Source organism: Lissotriton helveticus, chromosome 3_1 (genome assembly GCF_964261635.1).
Source record: "Lissotriton helveticus chromosome 3_1, aLisHel1.1, whole genome shotgun sequence".
Taxonomy (NCBI): domain Eukaryota; kingdom Metazoa; phylum Chordata; class Amphibia; order Caudata; family Salamandridae; genus Lissotriton; species Lissotriton helveticus.
Genome location: NC_136061.1, coordinates 854,284,268 through 854,297,534, shown reverse-complemented (window position 1 = coordinate 854,297,534; position 13,267 = coordinate 854,284,268).

Sequence of the window (13,267 nt, the reverse complement as noted above, 5' to 3'; positions counted from 1 at the left end):
CTCAATTGGAAACTTTAAAGAAATGCATAGATTTGTCGTTTGTGACACCAGTCCAGTGAACTTACTGGGACGTGATTTGCTGTGCAAAATGAACGGTACCATCTTTTGCACACCAAAGGGTGTTGAAATTCAGACCCCAGATGAAGATGGCATTTATAAATTAATGTTAATCAGACCTGACTCAGAAATTAAGCGAATGACTATGCAGGATTTGCCCAAAGAACTCCAAGAAACAGTGAAGCCAGAGGTATGGGACTTTACCGGAAAAGATGTAGGATTAATGAAAAACGTAGACCCCATACAGATAGCCATCAAGGACAATGCAGTATACCCTAATACTAAACCCTACAGAATGAATGCAGAAGTGAGAGCAGGTGTTGCCCTGGAAATACAAAAATTGCTAGAAGGAAACATCATACAGGAAGTAATGAGTAGCCCATGCAACTCACCGATTATGGGCATCAAAAAGCCTAGTGGCAAGTACAGAGTAGTGCAAGACCTAAGAAAGGTAAACAAAATAGTGGTTCCTTGCTGCCCTATTGTCCCGAACCCAGCAGTGATTCTGTACCAGATTCCCTGGGATGCTGAGTGGTTCACTGTGATAGACCTGTGTCATGCATTCTTTTCCATTCCCTTGCATCCAGACAGCAAATTTCTTTTCTCGTTTGCCTTCAACAATCACGTGTATGTCTGGAACAGGGTCCCCCAGGGGTACACAGAGAGCCCCTCTATCTTTAATCAGATCTTGAAAAAATGCTTGGAAACTTTGGTCTTACCTGGAAATTCTGTCTTGGTGCAATACATTGACGACCTCTTGGTGGCGTCCAAAAGTCATAAGGACTGTGTGATTGACACCATTGCCCTACTGAATCACCTGAGTGAGAAGGGACATAAAGTGGCCCCTGAAAAATTACAGTTCTGTGCAAAATCAGTGAACTATCTGGGGCACCAGATAGAGAAAGGCATCAGGAAAGTAACATCAGAAAGAGTGAGAATAATTCAAAAGATGCAGTTACCCCGTACTCAGAAAGAAATCAGAATGTTCCTTGGAGTGATAGGATACTGCAGGCAATGGATTGTGGGATTTGCAGTCCTAGCTAGGCCCTTGATAAAAATGACCAAGAGAGGAACACCAGATATTGTAGAATGGGATGATGAAAGCTTAACAGCCTTCACAAAATTGCGAGATTGTCTGTGTACAGCACCTGCGTTGGGAATGCCAGACTATTCCAAGGAATTTGCCCTGTTCTGTGACACTCGCGATAATTGCGCGTTGTCAGTCCTAACACAAGAACATGGCACAACCAGAAAGCCAGTGGCATATTTCTCTGCCACCCTGGATCCAGTGGCTGCTGGATTACCAGGATGTCTGAAAGCAGTAGCTGCTACTTGCACAAGTTTAGAGCAGAGTGAATCCATTGTCATGGGACATCCGGTAACTGTGTATGTTCCACATGGAGTGGTAATTTTGCTAACGAGAACGAAAACTCAGTATCTCACCCCTAGTCGGCTGACTAAATACGAGAGGATTCTCGTGGGTGCTGCAAATATAACAATTGTCAGGTGCAACATTCTGAACCCCGCCACTCTGCTTCCCAACTCAATGGATATGGAAGATGGGGAGGAAGATGAGCATAACTGCATTGATTTAACAGAATTTTGCACAAAACCACGCCCAGACATTAAAGAAACACCTTTGCCTAAACATGACATGGAATTGTTTGTGGATGGTTCATGCCTAAGACATGAACAAGGAGGCCTGAGTGCTGCCTATGCGGTAGTCTCCTTAACAAAAATTGTAGAAGCAGGTTATTTATTTGAAGTAAAGTCTGCACAAGTAGCCGAATTGATCGCTATGATAAAAGCTTGCAAATTGGGGAAAAACGTACGCCTAACAGTGTATACTGACAGTCAGTACTGTTTTGGAGTTGTGCATGACTTTGGCCAATTATGGCTACAGAGGGAGTTCCGGACTTCATCAGGTACCCCTATTCGAAATGGAAAAGTTGTTCAAGACCTTTTAGAGGCAATCCAATTACCAAAGGAATTGGCAGTGGTCAAGTGTGTTGCCCATAAGAAGGACTTTGACCCTGTATCTTTTGGAAATGATTTTGCTGATCGAGTGGCACAATTATGCGCCAGGGATCGATATATCATAAATCCATAACGGGGGGGGCCCGGAAACAGCTGCCAACTTCGAGTGTTTGAAGAAGTGCCTACATGGGATGAAGTGAGAGAATGGCAGCAGGCGGCACCCTGGCAAGAGAGAGAGAAGTGGAAGGAAGAAGGGTGTAGACCAAGACGTGAGGATGGTGTCATCTTGGGCCCAAATGGTATGCCTGTGTTACCCAGACACTTGCTTGGCACAATGGCTAGACTGATACATGAGGGATCACACATTGGTAGGGACGCCAAGATTCTGGTATTCCAACAGACTTGGTACAGCAAAAAATTCAGGAAAGTAGCAGAGTCCCTCTGCCAGAGGTGCCTGTCATGTCAACAGATGAATCCAGGCAAGAGAACAATGGTGGAACTGGGGAAAATTGGGAGGTCAGCGGGTTCCTTTGTGAGAATACAGGTTGATTTCATCACCATGCCACGTTGTGAGGGGAAGCGTTATGTCCTTGTCATTGTCTGCCTATTTTCAAAGTGGGTGGAAGCTTACCCTACTCCCCAAAGTGACGCACTGACAGTAGCCAAGTGTTTACTGAAAGAACTGATACCTAGGTTCGGGGTTCCAGTCACTATTGAATCAGATAGAGGCCGACATTTTCAGAATGATGTGATCGACCAACTCTGTAAGGCATTTGGGATCTCGCAAAAACTCCACTGTGCATATCATCCAGAGGCATCTGGAGTAGTGGAACAAATAAACGGGACTATCAAAACAAGACTAGCGAAATTGTGTGATGCATCTGGCATGACCTGGGTAAAGGCCCTGCCTCTGGTTCTGATGGGACTCCGAAGTATTCCAGACCGGAAGACAGGCCTGAGCCCTCATGAAATCCTGATGGGAAGAGTGATGAGACAAGCATGGGTACCAGGAAGCAAATTGTTGAGGATTACTGATGATTTGGTGCTTGAATACTGCAAGAGATTAGGTGACCAAGTGCGTTATATCTCTCGGCAGATCGGAGAAGACGCCGTCGCCAATCCAACGACTCCTCTCCACAAACTGGTTCCCGGGAACTGGGTCAAAATAAAGAAGCATACTCGGTCGAGCTGCCTGGAACCAAGGTGGGGACAGAAGCGCCAAGTGATCCTGGTAACAACCACAGCAGTGAAGTGTGCAGGTGTTCCCCATTGGATCCACGCCAGCCACACCCAGAAGGTATTACCAGACGAGGAGCCTGAAGAAGGAGGCCGTCCAGTAGAGGGGCCTGTAGAAGCAAGACCAGAAGTAACTGACGACGTACAGCCCAGTACCAGTCAAGCTGAGGGGTCCGCAGACGTTGGTCCAGGAGTAGTTGATGACGAGCTACCAAGAGTCCAGCCTGCTGAGGGGTTCCCAGAAGTTGGTCCAGAAGTAGCTGATGACGAGCTACCAAGCATATGGCCAGATGAGTGGATACCCTTGATTGACCTCACCGAAGACCCAATCAGAACAAGAGAGCGAATTTGGAAAGGTAGAGAATGGAATAGAGAGGAAAAGCAAGGCACAGGCGAAGAACCTCAGACTATTGAGATTCACGTCAAAACTGAGGAAGGAGAAGGTCAGACAGGGACTGAGCAAATAATTGATACACCTCCCCAAACTCCAGAAGTCGAAAACAAACAGATTAGACCTAGTAAAGAGATTCGAGCGGAAGAAAGTCAAGAGAACGAAGTGCTCAATCAGGATCAGATAGGGTTGGAAGAACGTGTTCAGGACACAGAAACAGAGACATTTGAAAAGCAAACACAAAACTCTCCTGAACAAGGCCAGATTAGTAACCAGGCAGAAGAAATAGATGCAAGTCCTGGAACTAGTGAGATAGGAAGGGAAGAAGAAGAAGCAGAATTGCCACAAACTAATGAAAATAAAAGGGCAAGAGAAGAGAACAAAGTCCCAGTGCCAACTAAAAGACTTAAGAAAAGAAAGCACATTGAGCCTAGATTCATAAAGAAATTGAGACTGAGGATAAAAACAGTAGAAGAAAAACGTGCAGAAGAAAGGAGAAGTTCTCGCATAGCAGAGCAACCAGAAGACACTTCCAAAAGAAGGAGCGATCGAATAAAAAGACAAAACAAAAAGTACAAGTCTCCTGAATGGACGCTCGTTTTGGAAGAATTTGAAGATCTTGACATAACTGACGAAAGCGACAGAGAACCAGTCGCTGAGTACTCTGCCGAAGAAGAAGACGAGCCACCGTGAATTTGCACAAAGTAAGCTACTCGTGTAAAGACACAAAGAGGGGTCGAGAAACTTCTTCTGAGCCAAAATGTCTGATTCAAACGTGAATGGTAGACCTAGTTGCAGTTGTTGCAAAACATGCTGCAAGGTATGTGTATGTAGTATAATTATAGTGATATTAGTTTGGATAGGACTAACAGTTTTCATTCCTTTTGCGGTGAGCAAAAATACTAATGTTGACCCTACTGAGATTGTAAATACTGACAATGAAGAACTGACAACACAGAGTGTAGCAAGACATGAGAGAGCACTCAGACAAACAAAACGAGACCTAGAAGCATCAGATGAGGGAGGACTACATTATCATGGAGTTAAGAATAAGACACATTTAAATGTTTTCGCAAACTTGTTAATACACTATGTAGAGACTATGGAAATTGAGGATTGCTATGTCTGCATGAAGCTACCTACCTCTGTAGCTGAAGGCGTGACATACCATCACCTGCCCCTGACATATGGAATATCCTGTAGTATTTTAGCAAGCTTATTTTACAAAAGAGGACCGTTACAGTACTATTACTCTAACAATGACGTGATCTTTTCTGAACTTCCTATACGTGGGAACTTGAATCCTGTACATACCAAAAGTGACGTTACTCGCTACATGGGCGAATACTTTCTGACTATAGGTAATATCGACATAGGTGACGCACCAGAGATAACTTGACCTGCTCTTTGCGTGAACAGGAAAAGATGTTCCTGAACATGGCAGAGAAGAGGAGAATAAAAATACAAAGAAAGGCAGATGACGAAAGACAGAAAACGTCAAAATGGGCTGAGAACATGGAAGGCACCTCAAATGGTGGGGCGGGACCTGCTCTGTTGCTGGATTTTGAAAGGAAAGGAAAGCTATGTCTTCACCGCGAGAAGACTAGCTATTATAATAACATTTTCATTGGTTCCAGTGAATGTGAACATAATTACAAGGTAATTGGAGGATGGGGTTTCAAAAATGGGTCAGAGCCTGTGTTTCCTGGAATTTATTATATATGTGGAGACAAGGCTTATTTCAAATTGACGGATCACTGGTATGGAAGCTGCTATTTTGGCATTGTCTTCCCGAAAATATACCATATGAATGAAGTTGCTGGAAGCAGTGAAAATACTAATGGCTTAGTGCGTAGTAAAAGAGAAAGCGTAGGTGAAATAATGGGTAGTATTTTCAGTGCACTGATACCTGGAGTGGGAGTGGTTCGGAACACTCACAGAATTTGCAAATTGTCCACTATAGTGGATGTGTTGTCTACGGACACAGCTCATGGATTTTTGCTGGTCAATACCGAAATGGTTGCGATCAGATCAATGGTTTTGCAGAACAGACTTGCTCTTGACACATTATTAGCAAAAGAGGGCGGAGTCTGCCGGATGTTGAAGGCGCAACATTGTTGCACTTATATTCCGGACAAAAGTGTGCAGCTCAAAAGATATGTGAAAAACATTACTAATTTGGAAAAGGAACTCAAACCACTCGAGGTTGACAGTGCCTGGAAAAGACTGGTAGATGGTCTCTCAAATGTAGGTCATTGGCTTGCTAGTTTAGGTAAAAGCTTATTGTTCAAGGTACTGATGCCAATTGGAATTATAGGTCTGTCCCGCCGGGGCTGGGACGTGGGGGTTGACACCGGGTACTGAGGGTTCAACAGGGACCGGAGTTGTAAAGAGGAATACAGGCGCCTTCAGTAACGGTTTTAACGAAGGCTTTATTGGGATATAAGTTTTTTTCATGAAACTCAGGAGTATTAAACAGGATAAAGAAAGAAGTCCTCTTGGATGGTCTTCGGGATGTTACGACGTCCACGGGGCTGGTGTCGGCTCCGGGCGTTGTCTCTTGGTTCCGCTCCGGGTTCCGCTCAGGCACCGGCAAAGGAAAGGAAACGAGGGTCAGGACATAATACGTCGGTAATACTTTCAAGGGGGCGGGAGTGAGGGATTAACAGTCCGTGCACACTTAAACTACCCCTAGCCAGTGGGGAACAAGAAGTGCTCGTGCAGGGAGAGGGGTGGAGAAGGATAGGCTGGAGTAGGAACACGGTCACTGATGTTTCCTCCGCCCGACCCAGCCCGCTACCCGGCCCCGTACCTCTTGGAGCCACGCTCCTCCCGTGGGAACGTGGCAGGGCACATCGTGAGATCGTTGGCCTCCTGGCTTGTCGTCCTCCGTCTTTTCAGCGTCCTGGTACCTCCCGTCGACTTCCTCGTGGGTCTCCGCTCCACCTGAAACGCCTTCCCTCTCCTTCCCAGGTGTGCCGGCTTTTGACGCCAGTGCGTCCTCAGGGGGAGGAGTCTCGTTACCAGGCTCGACCATCTTAAAGGGACCTGTGCCCGTATTTCCCGGAATCCAGACAGAGTCGTCCTCTTCGGTCCATGTTGCCGGTGTATGCTGTGGGGACAAGGAGCACGGTAAAAGAGGTGTGGCTGACCACCATTCTGCATTAGTCTGAGGTTCCGGCTCACATGCCCCTTCACATACCTCCCCCCCTGGCTTCTCCCGTTCGGGGAGAGGGAATACCCTAGAAAGAAAGTCCGCGTTACTATTGTCTTTTCCTTTACGGTGTGGGATGGTGAAGGCGTACGTTTGGAGAGACAGGAACCACCTCAATACTCTGGGATTAGTGCACCTGTTTTGATGTATCCATCTCAGGGGCGCATGGTCAGTATGAAGGATGAATGGTTTTCCTTCGAGATAATATCTCAGCTTCTCTACAGCCCACTTTATAGCCAGAGCCTCCCTTTCGATAGTGGAATACCTGCTCTCCCTTGGAAACAACTTCCTACTGACATACAAAACCGGATGTTCAACCCCGTCCCCTCCCACTTGGGACAGAACTGCACCAATACCCACATTGGAGGCATCTGTAGCTAGGATATAGGGTTTCGCATGATCAGGAGAGGCCAGTATGGGTGCCGTAGTCATGATGGATTTCAGAAACTGAAAGGCATGTAGTGTCTCAGGAGTGGGCTGCCTAAACTCGCTAGGTCTTACGTCTTTTCTAAGGAGGTCAGTTAAAGGGGCTGCTCTCTCAGCAAATTGAGGTATAAACCTACGGTAGTACCCCACCAGTCCTAGGAAGGCGCGTAAATCTCTTTTGTTCGAAGGAAAAGGAACAGCCGCTATTGCTCTGACTTTCTCGCTTTGTGGGGCTATGGACCCTTCACCCAAGACATACCCCAGGTAGTTAACAGTGTTAAAGGCCGCTCGGGATTTCTTTGCATTAACATACAATCCCGCTCTTTCCAACGCTGACAGGATGGTGGACAGGTGCACCAGGTGTTCTTTCCAATCTCGGCTGTAAATAACTATATCATCCAAATAGGCCGAGCTAAAAGAAGTGAAGGGTTGTAGCACTAGGTTCATCAAACGTTGGAAAGTTGCAGGAGCCCCATGTAACCCAAAGGGCAGAACCGTGAATTCGTAGGCCCCCTCGTCAGTTACGAAGGCTGTTTTTTTCCTGTCTTCTTCCCGAAGGGGCACTTGCCAATACCCCTTTGTGAGGTCGATAGTTGTTATGTAGCGGGCATCCCCGATCTTTTCTATCAAGTCATCCACCCTGGGGATGGGGTAGGTATCGAATTGGGACACCGCATTTAGCGCCCGGAAGTTCATACAAAATCGTTTGGACCCATCCGGTTTGGGGATCATCACAATGGGTGAAGACCAAGGGCTCTGGGATGGCCGTATGACCCCGAGTTTTAGCATATCTTGGACTTCCTTGCGGACCGTCTCCTTTCGGGCAGCGGGGATTCTGTAAGGTCTTTGCTTCACCACTTTACCCGGTAGGGTTTCTATGCGATGTTCCGCTAGGTCTGTCCTTCCGGGCAAGTCAGAGAAGATGTTAGAAAAGGGTTTCAGAGTCTCTGCTAACTCCTCCATTTCATGTTTGGTCAGCTCTGGGTTTACCACTAGTTGCTCCAGGGTTGACGTCTGGGCCAGATCCGTCTGGGCAACTAAAGGGCTATCACGTGGTGCAGGTCCTAACCATTCCTTGAGCATGTTAATATGAAAGGTTTGTGTTTTGGATGGGGACAGGCGTAACCGGTAGGTTGTAAGGCCGATGGTATCAATTATTTGATACGGTCCTTGCCATTCCTGTTTCTGTTTGGTCACGCCCGAGGGAAAGAGCACCAAGGCCCAGCTTCCGTTTGTCAGGGTTCTCAACTTCTTTCCTTTGTCGTAGGTTTTCTTATATTTGTTCTGCTGGACTTCCAGGTTAGAATAAGCCAACTCTTGCAGCTTTCCTAGCTTGGAACGCAAGTGGCTGGTGTATTCTAACATGGACTTCTGTTTTTCTGCTTCTTCGTTCTCCCACATGTCCTTAGTTATTTCTAACAAGGAACGAGGCACCCTTCCGTACAGGAGTTCAAAGGAGGAACACCCCAGACTACTTTGTTTTTGGGCCCTAATAACGTAAAGGGCGATGGGTAAGAGTCGGTCCCAGGAGGGTCCCTCAGCAGACAACATCTTCTTCAGGGTTGTTTTCAGGGTTTGGTTATACCTTTCCACCAGACCGTCTGTCTGTGGATGGTACACCGAGGTCTTTAGGTGTTTTATGTCAAGGGAAGCGCAGACCTCTTTCATTAATTTGGAAGTGAACGGTGTTCCCTGATCAGTCAGTACTTCCCTAGGAAACCCCACTCTCGAAAACGATTCTACAAATTTTTCAGCAATAGCTGCGGTGGTGGTGGTTCTCAGGGGAAAGGCCTCAACAAATCTGGTGGCGTAGTCAACTATGACTAGGGCATACAGATATCCTCTACTCGATTTTGGCAATGGTCCTATGATGTCCATGCCGACCCTTTCAAAGGGAACTCCGATAATGGGCATCTTTTGTAACGGAGCCATGGGAGGTCGACGTGTGTTTTGTCGTTGACACACTTCACACTTCGCACAATAGTCCTGCACGTCTTTATGTATCCCTGGCCAAAAGAAATGTCGGGTTATGCTATTCGTGGTCTTTTCTTTTCCGGCGTGGCCTGCCATCAGGTGTGCATGTGCAAAGAAAAGGACCTGCTCTCGAAATGACTGGGGTACTAGTAGTTGTACATCCCCTTCCGCTCTGTTTTGTCTGTACAGTAGGTGGTTTTTTATCAAAAAGCGCGGATAGGAAGAAGAGGCTTGATCACCCGCAGCATGGGCGACTTCCCAGGCATTTGCTAAGGTCCTGTCCTCACTCTGAGCAAAACGGAAACTACGATCTATAACCCAAGGTTCGGGGGACAGGTAGGCAGGTAGGCTGCTAGTTTGTGGGGTTCGGGAAAGTGTTTCTTTGAAGAGAGACAAGAACTCCGGGTTGTCGGTTCCCAAGATCATGTCTTCAGGAAGGGAGTCCACCACCCCTACCCACACCTTGCATGGTTCCCTACTAGGAAGGAGTATCGTGATAGAAGCTATCGGGTACGGTTTGACATCCCTGTGGACACATCTTATATAAACAGGCCCCTTTGGATTCAACTGTTCTGGTTTAACGAATCTGGTTTGAATCACTGACTGCCTACACCCTGAATCTAGCAAGGCCCTTACGGTATAACCATTCATCCTCATACTCACATAGAAGGTGCTACCCATTTCGGCTGAGTACATCACTGTCCTCGGGACATAGCCGACTTCCATTGGCTCCTCAGGTGGTTTCCGTTTGGGGCACATTCTTGCGATATGGCCCCACTCACCACATTCGAAGCACTGGGGCCCTTTGTTGGGTGGAAGGATCATGCTCGGGGGGCGCAGCAGTCGAGGCAGTTCTGTTCCGCCCTTGTGTTTTTTTTCCATTTTGGTTGGCGGGAGAGTTTTCTGCGTTTTCTCCGGCTCCCAAGTGAGGGACTTTGGTTGAGCTCTCGCATACTGGGAAGCCATTTCGATTGCGTGTTCTACGGTGAGTCCCACATGTTGCGGCAACCAACGCTGGGTAGCGTACGGCAGGGCTTCCATGAATTGTTCCAAGTATATTTTCTTTAGAATGTCTTCTTTGTTACATATGTCTGGTCGCAGCCATTTGTCAGATGACATTTTTAGCCTGAAAAAGAGAGTCTTTGGGTTTTCCCCTGGGATGCCCCTTTCTTTCCTGAACCTCACCCGATAGGCTTCCTGATCCAAACCCAAGTGGTCTAGTATCACCATTTTAATGGTAGCATACGGGGTTGTTCCAAGGGGGTTAGCCGCCTGATAGGCAGACTGGGCTTCGCCGGTGAGAAGAGGGGCTAAGAAAAAAGGCCATTTCTCCTCTGGCCAACTCAGAGCACGGGCCGCTCTTTCAAAATTAATCAGGAAGGCGTCTGGGTCTTCTCCAGACATGTATTTCTGGAGAGCCACCCCTGGCGGATGGGGCGTATGTACTCTCACCTCGCCTTGAACGACTTGGGGTGCAGGGGTCATGCTCTTAAGACTTTCCAGATGAGCCGTTATCGTGTTTGTGAACATATCCCTGTCTGCCTGGGCGGACGTCATTTGGTTTTCCATGGCTTTTTCCAATTTATCCTGTCCTTTGATTATATGATCAATTAGGGCCTCCATCTTTTCTTTACAGACGGATGCTGATCCCACTTCTGACACCAATTGTCCCGCCGGGGCTGGGACGTGGGGGTTGACACCGGGTACTGAGGGTTCAACATGGACCGGAGTTGTAAAGAGGAATACAGGCGCCTTCAGTAACGGTTTTAACGAAGGCTTTATTGGGATATAAGTTTTTTTCATGAAACTCAGGAGTATTAAACAGGATAAAGAAAGAAGTCCTCTTGGATGGTCTTCGGGATGTTACGACGTCCACGGGGCTGGTGTCGGCTCCGGGCGTTGTCTCTTGGTTCCGCTCCGGGTTCCGCTCAGGCACCGGCAAAGGAAAGGAAACGAGGGTCAGGACATAATACGTCGGTAATACTTTCAAGGGGGCGGGAGTGAGGGATTAACAGTCCGTGCACACTTAAACTACCCCTAGCCAGTGGGGAACAAGAAGTGCTCGTGCAGGGAGAGGGGTGGAGAAGGATAGGCTGGAGTAGGAAAACGGTCACTGATGTTTCCTCCGCCCGACCCAACCCGCTACCCGGCCCCGTACCTCTTGGAGCCACGCTCCTCCCGTGGGAACGTGGCAGGGCACAGCGTGAGATCGTTGGCCTCCTGGCTTGTCGTCCTCCGTCTTTTCAGCGTCCTGGTACCTCCCGTCGACTTCCTCGTGGGTCTCCACTCCACCTGAAACGCCTTCCCTCTCCTTCCCAGGTGTGCCGGCTTTTGACGCCAGTGCGTCCTCAGGGGGAGGAGTCTCGTTACCAGGCTCGACCATCTTAAAGGGACCTGTGCCCGTATTTCCCGGAATCCAGACAGAGTCGTCCTCTTCGGTCCATGTTGCCGGTGTATGCTGTGGGGACAAGGAGCACGGTAAAAGAGGTGTGGCTGACCACCATTCTGCATTAGTCTGAGGTTCCGGCTCACGTGCCCCTTCACAAGGTCTTATCCTATTTTTCATATTTGTCTGTTGCAAATGCCGTAAGCATACCAGAAAGCATCAAGTGAATGCCAGAGGAGTGAAACGAAGTGTGGATGAGCTTGAACTAGAGGAAATGAATAATCAGATATACAAAAAGGTGAAAAATTCTCACCCTACCAAAAATGAGAAAGAGAAGCTGAATCGCTTGTTGGAAGAGATAGAGTTGTATAAGGTGTGAGAAGTTGGCATCTGGTTCCATTATTTTTGTGATGATAGTAAATATCATCAAAGAGGGGATTGATAGAGCAAGCTTCGCATCGCGACTTGCTCACGTCATGAACCTCGCCCGTGTGTAATCAATTAATAAAACTTGTACGTCTTACTAATCTTTTATTTTTATATTCGAACGAAGTAGAGGAAGCTTGCGTACGTGTATTTCTAATACAACTAATCCGTGTTCCTAAAACATGGCCGCCGCTTGGTAAATGGCTTCTGCGCATGCGTCAGTCACACTCACGTGACCTGACGTAGTTATAAGTTTGGTGGGAAAAGGTGCGCATGCGTAATACACAGCTTTCGTGAATAACGTGGTGATGCTCTTGTGACAGTGTATATGTTGCTAACATTTTAAACTGCATAGTATATTTTTATAATGATAAGTTTAAAGTACAAACCCAATGATGTGTTTTCATACCGTCACTTCTATGTTTTAATTTGTTTTCGCTTACTTTTCATGTATCCTCGACTCGGAGGGGTGCTGGGCTGGGGAGTCCATCTTGGAGGGTATTTCTGCGCAGAATCGCTAGAAGCTGACATGGCATTGAACTCAGGCCAAAGAAGGTTGATGCCAGAGCCACCCTGGGAAAGAGCACCTTCACCCAGCAGAAGCATCATGATTATGTTCTATTGTATCGAAATGTATTCTTTTCATTGTATTCTGTGCGGCTTTCTCATGGGAACCCCAATCTTGCTAGGCGGTGCCCAGAGATGTAAATTAGGCCTCCAAATAGTCTATTCTGATTGGTGTGTTACCCAAAGCCTACCTTAGGACCAATCCAAATGGAGGGATTCTGACACTTTGCAACATTGGGGGGTGGTACACCGTCCCAAAACAGTATATCTACCCTGGGTTCACCTAGGGAAATTGTCCGACTTGTCTGGTTTAGCTGACCTGTCACTGACCCAACGCACTCAATAGGTGACTGCGGAGCACTCTGTCCGAAATTTGACCATAGACTAAGGTTTTACTAAACCTTAAAGTGCTGGCGGAGCACTTTGCTGGGAGTTCGCTGACCCAATCGGGGTCGTGATCGATAGCTGCAGAGAGGGTGGAGCGCAGGCGTTGCTTCCGAACTGCGGGTGCCGGTCCTGTCCTGAGGGTTCTGTCCTGAGGGTCCTGTCCTGAGGGTCCTGTCCTGATCCTAATCTGGTCTTCCTGTCCTGTCCTGGGTGTCCAATCTGCACC